General features: G+C 46.7%; 1 protein-coding gene across 2 annotated transcripts in view; it reads left to right on the top strand.

Moving 5' to 3' along the window:
* PAX5 (paired box 5) overlaps positions 1–14,548 on the top strand; it is a 182,001-nt gene that overhangs the window by 124,335 nt on the left and 43,118 nt on the right. The gene's annotated exons all lie outside the window — the stretch shown is intronic.

Here is a 14,548-nt window from a genome sequence, read left to right as displayed (position 1 = left end):
TTTGGGCCCTGGGTGGGCTCATGCTCTTAGCTAACGGTGTGGTCTTTGTTATGTCAGCAGTAGGGAGCCATTGCAGGTTTCTGAGAGCTGCTTGATGTGAGCAGAGCCACACTTTCAAAGACTGACCTGGCTGTGCTCTCCCATGAACTGTGGAGCCGTGGTGGTGTTATTGAGTGCTCACTCTGTGCCAGGCCTTGTGCTCGGGGCTTTACATGCATTTATTGACTTGATCCATGCAACAATTCTATGAGGCAGATCTTCATGTATAGTTGAGAAAACTGAGACACAGAGATGCCAAGCAACTTGCTCAGTATCACACAGCCAGCAAGTGCAGAGTCAGGGTCTGAATCAAGACTGCCAGCCGGTGGTGGCCTCTGTACCATGCCACAATGTACCCTTTTACAAAAATTGAATGTCCCTCAATCTGGAAGTTCACCTCAGGAGAACTCAATGCTTTCTGTATGTTCATTTATTCATTCCATTTAGAAATCACCTTATTTCTGTAGACTCCAGCTCTCAGGAAGGAAGACATTCCTAACCATTAAATGTGGGAAGTGTTTTCCACATTAGTAACCTGAAGGTGGGCAAACAATGAGAATACTGTCAGCCCTGAGTCGAGGGGGTGTGGTTGGGGGGTGACTGAGACACCACCAACTTTCAGTCCAGCCATGGGACTTTGTGGGTCTGAAACATCAGGAGGCAAGGAAACCTTTTCGTATCCTCCAGCCAGCTTGGGTGGGCGTGTACTACAACCAGGAGTGGAGGCATGGGGGGTTCCCGTCAGCAATTGAATCTCCTGGAGGTCTTTCCTGTTGCCGTGCACAGTACAAGGGTTCTCCAGGGACCCATCCTGGGCTGAGATGGACAATTGGGCTTTTCTCCATCTGCTACTTCTGATTATATAGGTCCCAAGCCAACTTTCAAAACACTGGTTTGTCATATCAGTTTCTCAGATAAGAGTTGCACACAATCATGCTGGAGAGACAGAAGTTCACCCCCCTCCAGTGACAGCACCCAGGTTCCTCTCTGTGAACCAGCACAGTGAACCGCACCCCATGCAGCAGTGAAGCCTCTGGAGGTCTCTAAGCAGGCCGCTTGCCCTTCACCGAGCACCCTGGACTGCTGAGGTTTGGGCTTCTTATGTCGGATTATATTGTTTTCCTGTCTCCATCCTTGTTGCTCACCTGTCACCTGTCACTTCTCTTAACGTCAGTCTGCCTGGCTCTAGAAGTCTCTCTCTGCCTTCTTGTATTGCTGTTTTCAATCTGCTGGGGGCTGGGAATCCAAGCCACTAAGGTCGTTGGAACTGTATGTAGACGAGGATTGGGCCTGGCAGAGCTGGTCCTCGAGGTGCTCTAGGAACAGGCCTTGTGTCCACCTTTCGGCTACTCACAGCCAAATTGTCGGGGCTGAGCTTGCTTGATGGCACATTTCAGATCAGTGGGACATCACTGTGTTTGCTGCTCCTGTGAGGGCTGGATGCTGGCTTGGGGGAGTTCTAGGGGGACCATGAGCTGTGAATATGTGACTTGGTGTTCCTGGCATCATGATGCTGTCCTTGAAAGCAAGGAATTCCCCCTGTGACAGCTCTGGCCCAGGGGCTGCTGAGGTGGGAGCCCTGGGGCCAGAAGGGAGTATGCACTTCGTGCATCTTAGAATTATTATTATCTCCCCTTTGAGACTGTCATGAGCTCCTTGGGGCACAGACAGTGTCTGGTTCTTAAGAAAAGTTAATTTTAAATCAAAAAGTTAATTTTGAACAAAAAGTAATACATGCATGTGTTTAAATATTCAAGCCATACAGAAAAATATAAGATGAAAAAATATCTTTCCTTTCCCCAATCTCAGCCCTCCGATTCTTAGTCCTTCACCTCAAAGTTAACAGTGTCTTGTGTGTACTTTTAGTAACATTTTTATGCATCCATCAGCAGACAGACTTGACTTTTTACTAGCACAAATAAAATCACACTGTGCATGATATTCTTCTGCACTTTGCTTTATTCACTCAGTAATGTATCTTGGAGCTCTTTCCACAATTCACACATTCAAATCTACCCCATTATTTTTCAGAACTGTGTAATATCCCGTCATAAGGAAGTATCATAATTTATTTAACCTAGCCATTATGATAGACACTTGGATTTTCTCCCTCCCTTCCTCTCTCCCTTCCCTCCTTCCCATTAAAGGTAAATCTTGGTGTACTTTTATGTGTATTTCCATAGGTAAAGTCGTAGAAGTAGAATTGCAGGTTGAAAAGGAGGTGTGTTTTGTATTTTTCAGTTTACCTGTTGAAGCAGAAGAGTGTGGGGAGAGTGGGTGGTGGTAAAGACACAGACTCTGGCATCAGGCGGCCTCAGTTTGCATCCAGCACCACCTCTTTCTACCTGGGTAGCTTATCTGCAGCCTGGGGATTATAAAGGTTTATATCCCCCAGGGTGGCTGTGACACTTAAATGAGATAATACATACAAGCACTTCAAATAGTGCCTGGCACGTGGTAAGAGCTGAATAAATGATCATCATTATTGTTGTGGGCATTATTATTATTACCATTGTTCCCATCTCCCAGGTCCTCTGGAGCACTCAGAAAGGTGCTAGAACCCCATAGGGATCAGGTCATGCACACATGAATGAACGAACGAAGTGAAGACCTGAGCAGGCCCACAGCTGCCCTCACCATCGTCCTGCTGAAAACACTGGCTCCGTCAGCCCCTGCAGCCACGCTTGCTCTGGCAGGGAGGCCTGAAGCCACGAGCGTAGCACAGCTGCTTTCAGCCTTGCTCATTAGAACCCTGCCTTTGCCAGTTTATTACATTGGATCAACAGTTTCTAGTTTGAGGAAGATCGTGTCATAAATGTACATGGAAATATTGACCAAGGCCCAGTGTCCTGCTCTAAATTGCCAGGCAGATGAAATCCAAACACTTTCTCGAAATGGAAACACAGTTGTTGGAGTCTGGAAGTTCCCAGTGATTCCAGGGGCGTAGACGAAGTCTGTTCAAATGAAGGGATGGGGCGGGTTGAGACTGCAAAGTAAACAGAGCTCTGATGAATGAATTCTCAGAGTTGTCTTCCCTGCTCTGCAAATCCAGATTAGATCTTTAGCCAGGGCAATTAGAGGAAGGCCAGTCAGAATTAATCAAAAGTGGGGATTAAGTAATTTTGGGAAAAGAAATTGAGGGTTATTATTTCTAAGTAAATAACACCACCTAAACGAATGGCTAATAAACCTGTCATTCGGAGCCGGCCAGGTCTGCTTTAATGACTGCACGGGCCCATCTGCAATTAGCACATTCGTTGTGTGCAGGTGAATTGGGCGGCTCCACCGCTGCCAGCCTTTCCCCTCTAGGTGAGACACTCCCCCTCTCACTCCCGGCTCACATACCCTTTACTCCTGGCAGGTCCGAACAAAGGAAGACTCCAGAGCAGCCCCCGTTCAAACTGTCACACATTTCAAACACCAGCTGGGACGAACGAGCCTGGCGGTGTATGTTCTACATGTGTGCACACACTGGGGATTGTGTGGCAGGATTAATCCCCTCCCCAGATCCCAGGTGTTTGGCTGTTTCTCTCCCCTTCCCCTAAGGTAGCAGTTGTTTACTATCGCCTGCTTTGGTGTTGGTTGAAAATCTTCAACTCATGTCACTCAGGCATGGTTGGCTTTTTCCTATAATGAATGTCAAAGTGTAATTTTAAAAAACTTAGGAACATAACTCAAGTACAAATATAGAACGAACACGTGAAGATTTTATTCAACTCATAAATTAATGAGGGAACCTATAAAAAGATAAAAGTGGTTCCAAGAGCATTTGAGGAACAGGGTTTATGTCGTCCATGGAGAAAGGCATTTTTTAAAAATGTTGGAATAAAATTGCTAGATTAGATACAAAATTGGTTAATGTCCTACAGGGCAATAAACCCAAACCTTTGGGGTTCTCTTTTCCACTTGATAGAAATCTACACATTAACATGAAACTTACCCACTTCTGGGCTCTAATCAAATTGTAAAGAATCATCAAATACAGGTAGTTCTCTTAGAAGTATGATCCTTGGGTGTACCTGGTAAATAGTGCCCCATGACATTGAAAGGCTATCCTTCTCACTCTAGCGACCTTTTTCTTTTTAAGTTTTAAATAATGTTTAAATAATAGTTCTTAATATGCAAAAAGGTTTCTCATAGCTCTGTGACTCTGAGGAAAGTTTTTCTGGGAAAATGTAGACGTGTCTGCCCTTCTGGTTAAATTATTGAACCAAGACAGATTCAGAAGTGCTGGCTTCAGAACCCTCACTGAATTCCTGTGTGATTCCAAGTTGTCCTTCAGGGTGAGCTGAGTGGTTCTGTGGTAGGTGCCGGGGCTCTGAAAGAGAAGCCTTGAGAGGCAGTCCAGGCAGACGGCAGGGCAGGGCCAAGACAGAGGTGGAGGAGAGGTTGCCAGGAAACAATCTGACCTGGGCAGATCAGGGTCAGGGAGGAGAGGAGAAGGCACCAAGGCAGTGGACAGTCAGAAGGGGCTTGGGGACTGACTGGGCTTCAGGGAGGCAGGGTGTCTTTGAAGCCAGCATGGTTGGGAGGCTGGGGCTGTCACCCGTGGAAATGAGGGAGATGGCAGCAGGTTTGGGTGGCCCCAGGGAGCTGAGTGTGCTCTTGCCCCAGTTTCCCAGCAGTCGCCTTCTGTCATGCTGTTCCTCTGTGCTCTGGCCTGTTCCACCCTGCACGGTGGTTACCTCTTTGGTTGTCACCTGGACACCCAAGGCAGGGCTCACGTCCTTAAAAGGCCTGTGAAGCTGGCAGCGGGTGAAGCTGGTAGGGGTAGGGATGTGGGGTGGTTCAGACAGGACTCAGGCCTTTGAGGATGGGTAAAGGTTGAAAATTGGCAGTCTGAGGGCTATGGCCTTTGGACAAGTTTTCTTTGGTCCTCAGTGTATATTTGAAAAACTGGATTTAAGTCAAAAGTCACATAGAGAGGAGATTCCCAAGTGAAGTGGAACCAGAGTTCCAGCTTCTTCTGAAAACTAGTTGGAGCTGAGTAGGAGCTGCTCTCCGGCCCAGGTGCCTGGCCATCCACGTGGATATTTGGTGAGGGGGCCGATACGGCAACCACGTGCCTGCAGGCCTACAGCCCCCAGCTCCGGCTGGAAGCTCCTGTCCTGGAGGCAGGAAAACAAGACTGATGCTTACCCTCCTTTCACTAGGGTTTAAGCCAGGGGCTCCAGGGTGTCTGGTGCTGCAGGCGGGAGTGCTGAGGCGAGGTCAGGAACTGCCGTGCCCCTCTCTGCAGCAGCAGGCCCCAGCCTCCATTTCCATCAACACAAGGGTAAAATGATGCATCTGACTTACAGAATATTGGAGCAGAAAACACCCTCAGAAGCCATCTGTTCCTACTGCTTGAGTGTTCTGATGGGAAAACCAAGGCCCAGAGAGGTGGTGGGACTTGCCTTAGGTCACACAGCAAGTCACCATTGCCCCTACTTGGGGTGTGCAGCTTCCTGGGCAGTAAGAGTCCCTGGTGGATACGATCACCAGTTTGCAAAGGACTTAGCCTTCCCCAACCAGCTCTGCCACATTCCCTTACAGCTTGGGGTTTGTGGGTGGAGACCCCCCTCCTCTGACAGAGCCTCCAGCCCAGGCTGTCAAGGCAGGCAGACCCTCTCTGGTCACTGAGTCATCGCCAGCATCCTGCTCCCATCTTGTTCACAATAATTCATGGCTTCTCAGTGGCTTGCTTTCTTCTTTCTCTCGCTCACCCACACAGTCAGGCAGATAGAGGGGGAGTCTGGGTGGTGCCCTGCGGTATTCAGAGTGAAGGGTTTGCACACTGTCAGGGTAATGAATTCTGTAAGGGTTTGAAGTGAGGGGCTGGGAGGATCTCCATGTCATGTGTCTGGGAGTGACAACCCCCAGTGGTTAATTACTGCCACACGATGAGAATGGAGCTGGTAGCAAAATGAGATAAGTTCATTATGAGCTAAATTTGAAGTTAATTGGATTCACATTCCCCCCCATTAGTGTACGTAGAGAAAGCCTACCTAGAAATGGGCTGTATGAAAAAGAAAAAGTTGCATCCAAGCAAAAAACAGATAAATCAGGCCTAGTTACCTTGTGGAGCTCCTGGTGAAGGGCTTTCTGGGCTACTGGTCAGCTGGGAACCAAAGTTCCTTTCAGATGGCAGAACCAATGTCATTTGATTAGTTTCACCCTTGCAGACACTTTCTGAGCACCTACAGTGTGCTGGGCCCCAGGGGAGGGAGGGGCCTGAGTGGCTCTTGCTGTCAGGGGACCTTCAGTTTAGGGGAAAGAAAAGGACAAGTGCCTAGTGTGTTGGGGGAACATGAGGAATCTGGTGCCAGAATGCCTGGGTTTGGATATGGCTCCATTTCTTACAAGCTGTGGGACCTTGGAAGCGAACCTAACCTCTTTGTGTTTTAGTTCAAAATCTGTAAAATGGGAATAATAATAAGACCTACCTTTTAGAGTTTTTGAGAATTAAGTGAGTCAGTATCTATAAAGCACAGTGAACCGTGTTTGGAACACTGCCTGGTGTTGGAGCAGTGCCTGGCATATTGTGCTGCAGAAATGTCAGCCTTCATGATTATAAGCTGTACGACCTTGGGCACAGCAACTGCTCAGAGCCTCCATTTCCTCATCTGTAGAATGGGGATAATAACAGCACCCACTTCTGTTGGTGTTGACTGAGATAAGGCATATAGAGCACCCAGCCCAGGGCCTGGCTCCTAGGAACCTCTAAAGAAGCTGTTGCTCTGTTGGTTGACCAGTCACCAAGGTGGCCCAGACTCAAGGCAAGGGGACATAGACCCCAGTCTTCCATGAGAAGGCTAGCAATGAATTTAGACTTGTCTTAATACTGCCACAGCAAGCACCATTGTTTTGCTCCAAATAAATATCGTCTTTTTCCAATTATAAAAGGAAGACTGAGGCTCGGATATATTACTTATAATACTTCACAGAGTAAATGGTGGTACTGGGTTTGAACCTAGGCCTGTGTGATTCCCTATCAGTCTCAGAAGTCGAGATTTGGCTCTGGAGGCAACAGGGGGCCTGTGGGAAAGTCGAGCAGATGAAGGTGGCTTCACGCCCCCTCAAGCCTGACACCGTCTGCGCTGGCTGGAGCACCTCCTCCCTGGGGATGGGTCTGGCCTCCGGAAGCCCCTTCCTCCACCAGTATCAGCTGTGGCTGTGTCAGCCCTGCCCCGTCTCTCCTTCCCTGCTTGTATTTTGAGCATTCCAAACTCACCTGCCTCTGATGCCAGCAGTCACTTTTGTCCTTTCCTACCACTGTTTCGCAAGACTTTCCAAAGTTAGTCACTTGGAACCTGAACTTGAACTTCTCTTGAAATTTGAAAGCCTTGGCGACTGTGCGGAGGATGGCAACCTACTGCAAAGGCATGGGGAAGCCAGGGCTCAGCTCCTGGGCTTCTTTCTCCTGTGCCGGATGAGGCCGCCGGCCCCTCATTCTTCTGCACGGCTGCACAGCACCCCAGGGTGTGCACGCATGACAGCTTGTTCACTGGGTTCTCCGGGTTTGGGCCTTTAGTTTCTAGTACTTTGTAGCTACAGACAGTGCTGCAGACTACCTTGTGTGTATGCATTTGTGTATTGCTGAAGGTGTAAGTGTATTCAGGGTAAATCCCCACAAGTGGGATTGCTTGTTGGAAAGGTAAATGTGTACCATTTTGTTAGATATTGCCAAATCCCTCTCCACAGGGGGCTGTACAATTTTGCATTTAATTTGCATTTCTAGTATTACTAGTGAACTTGAACATCTTTTCAATTTGTCATTTTACATATATATATATATACTTTTTGGTCAGTTTATGTTCATGAATTTTGCCCACTTTTCTATGGGATATTTGGTCTTTTCCCTTCAATTTTTACAACCTCCTGATATATAGGGATAGTAGCCATTTATCTATGGTCTGTGCTGCAAATAATTTCTTACACTCTGCCACTTATCATCTGACTTTGCTCATATTGTTTTCAGCAGGCAGGAGTTTTTTTGGTTTGTTTTATTAAGTAATCCAATTTATCAATCCTTTTTTCATTATATATTTTTTCCATAAAGATACATTTATGTATCAGTTTATCAGAAACAGTTTAATATTATTTGGTGTCAAATGACTTTTTCTCTTTCAAGATGATGGCGATGATAGATGATAATAATAAAGAATAACAGCACTACTGAGATATAATTCACATACCATACAGTTCACCCATCTAAGGTGTACAATTCAGTGGTTTTAGTGCACTCACAAAAATCATGCAGCCATCACCACAGTCAGTTTTAGAACATTTAGAACCCCACCTAAAACCCCAGAGCCACTACCAGATACTCCCTTTCCCCCATTCCTCACCCCCAGCCCTAGGCAACCACTAATCTACTTTTTGGCTCTATAGATTTGCCTATTCTGGACACTTACATTAATAGAATCATACAATATGTAGTCTTTGTGACTGGCTTCTTTCACTTAGCGTGATGATTTCAAGTTCACCCATGTCGTAGCATGTATCGGTACTTCATTTCTTTTTATGGCCAAATATTCCATTGTATGGTTATACCTCGGTTTCTTTACCCATTCATTAGTTGATGAATATTTGAATTGTTTCCACTTTTTGGCTATTATGAATAGTGCTGCTTTGAACATTTCTGTACACATTTATGTGGACATATGTTTTCATTTCTCTTGGAGTAAATTACTGGGTCACTCTATGTTTAACCTTCTGAGGAAGTTCTAGACTTTTCTAAGTGGCAACACCATTTTATGCTCCACCAGCAATGTATAAGGGTTTCCATTTTTCACATCTTTTCCAATGCTGTAATAATCTGTCCTTTTGATTGTAGCCATCCTAGTGGGTGCCAAGTGGTATTTCGTTGTGATTTTGATTTGTATTTCCCTGATGACTAATGATGTTGAACACCTTTTCATGTGTTTATTGGCCATTTTTGTGTATCTTCTTTAGACAAATGTATATTCAGATCCTTTGCCCCATTTTTACATTGGGTTGTTTTGTCTTTTTATTATTGAGCTGTAAGTGTTCTTTATATATTCTAAATACATTATCAGATATAACATTAGCAACTATGTTTCTCCCAGTCTCTGAGTCATCTTTTCACTTACTTGATGGTGTTCTTAAGCAGAAAATAATGATAAGAATAAGAAGAGGTGACATTTACGAAGTCTTGTATCAACCAGCTATTGCCACGATACTGCTGCCTAGCAAACCACCCCAAAGTTTAGGACTGAAAACAACAATCATTTTTCTCTTGCTCCTGCACCTGGGGTTTGGCTGGGGGTTGGCTGATCTAGGCTGGGCTTGGCTCTGGTTGTAGGTTGGGTCCATCCCTGCTCCACATGCCTCCCTCCTCCCTGTAGCAGGCTAGCCAGGCTTGTTCTCCTGGTGGTGGCAGAAGTGCAGAGGGCCACACCCAACCGCACAAGCATCTAGTGAGCTTCCACCTGCCGAGTATCTGCTAACACCCCGTTGGCCAAAGCAAGGCACGTGGCTGAGCCCAAACTGAAGGGCCAGAGAAGTACACTGTACCTCCAGGAGGAGGAACTGCAAAGGGTTCTTTTTAAATTTTTTATAAAACTGAATTTATGCTGTTTAAAAAACAGAATAATACTATGTTTTCCCTACATTTTTGGTGTCAAATAACCATTTATTTTTCGAGATGAGGTTTATCAGGGTGGAGTTAAGGCTTGGGGCTAGGAATTCCCTCTTCTACTGTGCTGGCTGTGGGCAGGTGCTGTACCATGCGTTCCACGTGCATCGTCCCCCTGACCCCGCACAACGCCCGCGAGAGAGGCAGCTTACTGTCGTTGCTGCAGAGCTGGCACAGCGTTGGGTGGAGAGTGCAGACTTGCCAGCCAGACTGACTGGGCATGAAACCTGGCTTTCTCACTTGCTAGCTGTGTGACTGTCAGCAAGTCACTTAAACTGTCTGTGCCTCTGTTCCCCCCTCAGTAAACAGGGATAACAGTAGCTCTCTAATAGGGTTATTGTGGGGATAAACAAGTATGTGTGTGCCTGGCTTATAGTTTCCTCTCCATAAGTGTTAGCTATTACTGGCTCCAGATAAGTGATGGCTATTCTTATCCCCATTTTACAGATGAGGAAAGTGAGGCTCAGATTGACTAAGGAACTCTCTCATGGCTACGTATCTAATGTGTGGTAGAGCAAGGATTCAAGCCTGGGCAGAGCGGACACACTTAATTAGTGCGTGCCTTCCTTTCCTTGTTGCACTGTGGTCAGCCTCTGTGACTTCCCAGTACAGTCTCATAAAGTCCATTGGGAATTGTATAAACTGTGAGAGTTAAACGGACTACTGTTCCTGAGCAGCCTACCCTGGTGCCTGGCACAGAGCAGGCAGGGGTTCAGGGGCTGGAGATGACCGACGCTGTCAGTTTATTTCTTCCTTGCCCTTCACAAGGGATGACTCAGACTTTGCTTTTGTGGCCAGTCCAAGGAAGGTAAACACAGCTACAAGCTATAGCCTCTGCTTCTAGGGGCCTTCACTGGGTGAAATTGGAGCCATGGATAAAGCAAAGGAGCTCCCCAGGAGTGGGGAACTCAGAGGCAGAGTCATTCATAGGCTGTATGTGGCCACGTGTCAGCTCCTCACTGTGCACACGGCCCTCCCAGGGACTGGGGATGGAATGCGTCCCCCGCATGTTGGCCAAGTCCTGAACCTTTGCTGGAGCTGACACAAGGTCCCACTGAGGGTGGAAGCTCAGAGAACTGCCTGCCGTTGTCGTAAGGACAAGCAGCAGCACACATTACAGGATTGATTGACTGTGGAGGTTCCAGGGCTGCAGGTGCAGTTGAATTTTAAGGTAGAAAAACCTACTCACAGCTAAATGATCCTGCGTGTATATGCACATACAGACCAGCATGAGCCTGTGGCTCTTGGAGATCCTTAAGCTCTGAGCTCTCTTTTAAAGTTGGGAAGACTGACGCTCAGAGTGGGGTGATATGCCCAGTCCCACGGCAGTTCAATAGCAAAATTGGGGATCAAATCAGCAAAAGGGCCCTGGGTGGTTTTCTCGCCCTCGCCCTCCTGTGAAGAGTTATGGGCACTTGCTGTGTGCCCCGCACCGTGCGGCCCTGCGCTCTGCTAATACTGGTGAATTTATTTCCAAATAGGCATTGATGCCCACTTTCTGTTCCGGCCTCTAACAGCCCATCTTTGAACCCTGCTCTCTTTTTCTTGCTTTAATCTATTCACCCTTCCAGTTGCTAACCTGAATGACAGAACCTCCTAGTTCTCAGCCCTCCTTCTTTGCTTGTTTTCTCTTTTTTCCTTCTGCCCACACACCTGCTCCCATCCCTCCCAAAGCAGCTCAGGCTGGAACTCAGCCACCTGGGTGCAAATGTCAGCTGGCTTCCTACTAGCTATGTGGCCTCAGGCAAGTTACCTACCCTTTTCATCCCTCATTCCCTCTTTATAAAGTGGGCGTGATAATCGCAGGGGTTAGGATGAAAAAATGAGGTAATGAATGTAGGAGTAAGAGTGTCTGACACAAAGTACTGTCTTATCACTGCTAATATCGTCACCTCCAGCGTGTCTGTTCCCCCTCGCACGATGCTTCCTTTGCACACGGATTGGGTAGTGAAGGGGGACTTTCAGTAGAGGCAGATCCCACGTAGACTTGAAGGGCCTAAGAAAGGCTTCCCAGAGGAGCGTAGGGTCTTAAAGGTAGAATTTAGAGATTGGCTGGAATGTTTAATTGTTAGGGATGGCAGAAGGGCAATTAAAAAAGGAACAGTATGAGAGGAAATTTGGGTCAGGCTTAGGGAATGGCCCAGGGAAGTCAGAGCTGATAAGCCTCCTACTTCAAGGTCAAGGGTCAAGGGTAGGGGTACGGCAGATTGAGGAGGGCCTTGGAAGCCAAACCAAAAGCTCTGAACTTAAACTTAACTGAACAGACAGTGAGGAGTACTGGATCTAGAAAGGCGTTGGCTCTAGGCTTCCATTGCCTACTGTCTCCTCAGACTTTTTCATTGACTCTAGTAGATGAGCTGATTTTCTTGTGATTCTTTCCAGGTTCAAGATACACCCAGGTAAGGATCATTCAGGGGGCTTCTCCCCCGGGGTTTATCCCTGTTTTGTCTCTATCTTGTCTTCTTGTACTGGCTAAAACTTTCAGGACAGTTTTCAGTGGTAAGTTTCTTTGACATGTTCTTGACTTAAATAAGAATGCTTCAAGTATTTCACCACTTAAGTATGACATTGACTCTCAGTTTAAGAATGGTATCAGATCAAAGAAGTGTACTTCAGTTCTTACTTACTAAGAGGTATTGTAAGGAAATAGTATTGAATTTTAGCCCATGCCTTTTCCACAACTTTGATTTAATCATATCGTTTTCCTCTGATACAGTAATATGATTTCCCAACCAGTGCTTTAATATTGAAGCATCCCTGGGTACCTGGAATAAACCTTTCCTGGTCATGGTGTATTCTTCTCTCTCTCTCGTTTCATCAGTGAGGTGGTAGATTGTGTGCGTGCATATTAATAAATTGTGAGACTAGCCGTTAATTTTTTTTTCTGCACCTTTGTTAAATTTTTATATCAGGATTATGCTAGGTTGGCAAAATGAGGATTTTTTTTCTAGTTTTATACATCTTGGATCAGCTTAATAACAGAAGTATGTGTTCCTTGAAGATTTAAAAGAACTTGCCCAAAACTAAAACCAACAAACTTGCCCATGAAGCCAAATGGACGAGGCACCTTATTTTTAAAAATAATTTTAAACAACTTTTTCTATTTTTCTAAGGCGAATGGGCTGTTCATATTTTCTACTTCTTGAGTTAATTTTGGTGACTCGAGTTTTCCTAGGAAATTGTGCCTTTTGGTGAAATTTGCACATTTAGTAGCATAGGGCGTTCCTGCATTTTCTTGTGTGTGTGTTTTTTTTAATATCATCTCTTCCATATCTCTAGTTGTATCTTCTCATCCCTTATCTTGATATTTGTGTCTTCTTTTTTGAATCTCACCCTAGGTTTGTCTGTTACTGGTCTTTTCAATTAACAACTCTTGGTTGTATTTATTATTTATTATTGTGTGTATTTATTATTGGATCTGCTTTTCTGGTTCCTAATTCATTATTTTCTTCTTTTCTTTATCAATTCCTTCCTCCTCCTGTCCCTAGGTTCATTTTATTGCCTTTTTATCTAGCTTCATGGGTTGAATGCTTTGGCGAGACACTGCATTTCTGCTTTGGGGATCAGGGATTTAAAGCATATGTAACAGTGACAAAAACTGTTGAGATTCAGATGTGATCAAAAAAGCAGCCTCTGTTGAAGAAAGAACCAAATCCTAGGAGACAGAAGAGCTGGATTCCAGTCTCAGCCTTGCCTCAAATTAGCTAAGTGTCTTTGGGCAAGTCCCTTCCCTTCCCAGGACCGTCTTATCCATCCTGGGACTTGGCTCCAGGTCTCCTCCTGCACCAGGCAGCCTCCCATCAGATAACGTCTCCATCTTACAGGAGGCCTCCCTCCAACGTAGTCTTGGCTCCCACCCCAACACATACATTGCGAAAACTGTGTAGTTGAATTTCTTTCTGCATGGTGGAGCCAGTTAGCCGTGGTGACAGTGTGGCCTAAAGGCAGGGCTCTGCCTGGTGTCGCAGCTGGGAGACACGTGGACAAAAACACAGCTGGTACATGTGTAAGGCAGTGGAGTGGAGTGGCTAAGCACATGGTCTTTACCACTGGGTTGCTTGGGTTCAAACCCTGGCCCTTACTGTGCAACCTTGGGCTAATTACTTGACCTTTCTCTGTCTCATTATCCTGTAAAGTGGGAAAGTACACTGGGGGTGTTGGCCAGAGGTGGTCCCAGCCACCTGCTAGTGGGGCTGGAGCTCAAAGTCATCTACCTGTGTCCTGCCTGCGCCACTCCACAGGGCCCAGCCTGGCTCTGTGGTGTCAAGGGCTGTTCCCGCCGCTGCTGGACCTCTCCTGGCCTCCCCAGACCTCAGTGTCCACATCCAGAAGAGGTCAAGGTTCTGCCCTCGCTCCCTCGTCCCAAGGCCACCTCATTTCCCACCCACTTCCCAGGATGGCTGACAGCAGGTGCATTCCTTCTTTCAGGGGCTACTGCCAATTCCACCCACAGGGCGGAGTCCCGTCCTCAGGGCCCAAAAGGTAATCATTGAACAGCCCCATCTCCCAGGGTCTGGACTGTTGGTCTGATGCATGAGCACCTTACGATATACCTGTGGCAATGTTTGAAGGACTGTAGCCCCACTCTCTCCCTGAGCGGCAGACAAGCCTCAGTGACACCTCCCTTAGAGTTCTACTTCCTTGGGGTTTTCTTCCACACGGCCTGGAACCCAGACCACTTGGCTGCTCCATTCATTCACGCATTTGTTCAGCTGCTAGGTGCCAAGCCCCGTGGTGGAGGCAGGTTTCCTGGGTGGGTGGTGAACGAAGTATCACCCCTGCCCTTCAGGACCTGGCAGCCTGCAACGAGATGGACACACACCCACTGAATGTCTGCCTCTGGGGTCTGAGGGTTTAACCTCCTCGTCC

This window comes from Camelus ferus, chromosome 4 (assembly GCF_009834535.1).
Source record: "Camelus ferus isolate YT-003-E chromosome 4, BCGSAC_Cfer_1.0, whole genome shotgun sequence".
In the NCBI taxonomy this organism is placed as follows: Eukaryota; Metazoa; Chordata; class Mammalia; order Artiodactyla; family Camelidae; genus Camelus; species Camelus ferus.
This window is presented reverse-complemented; position numbering and strand designations above follow the sequence as displayed.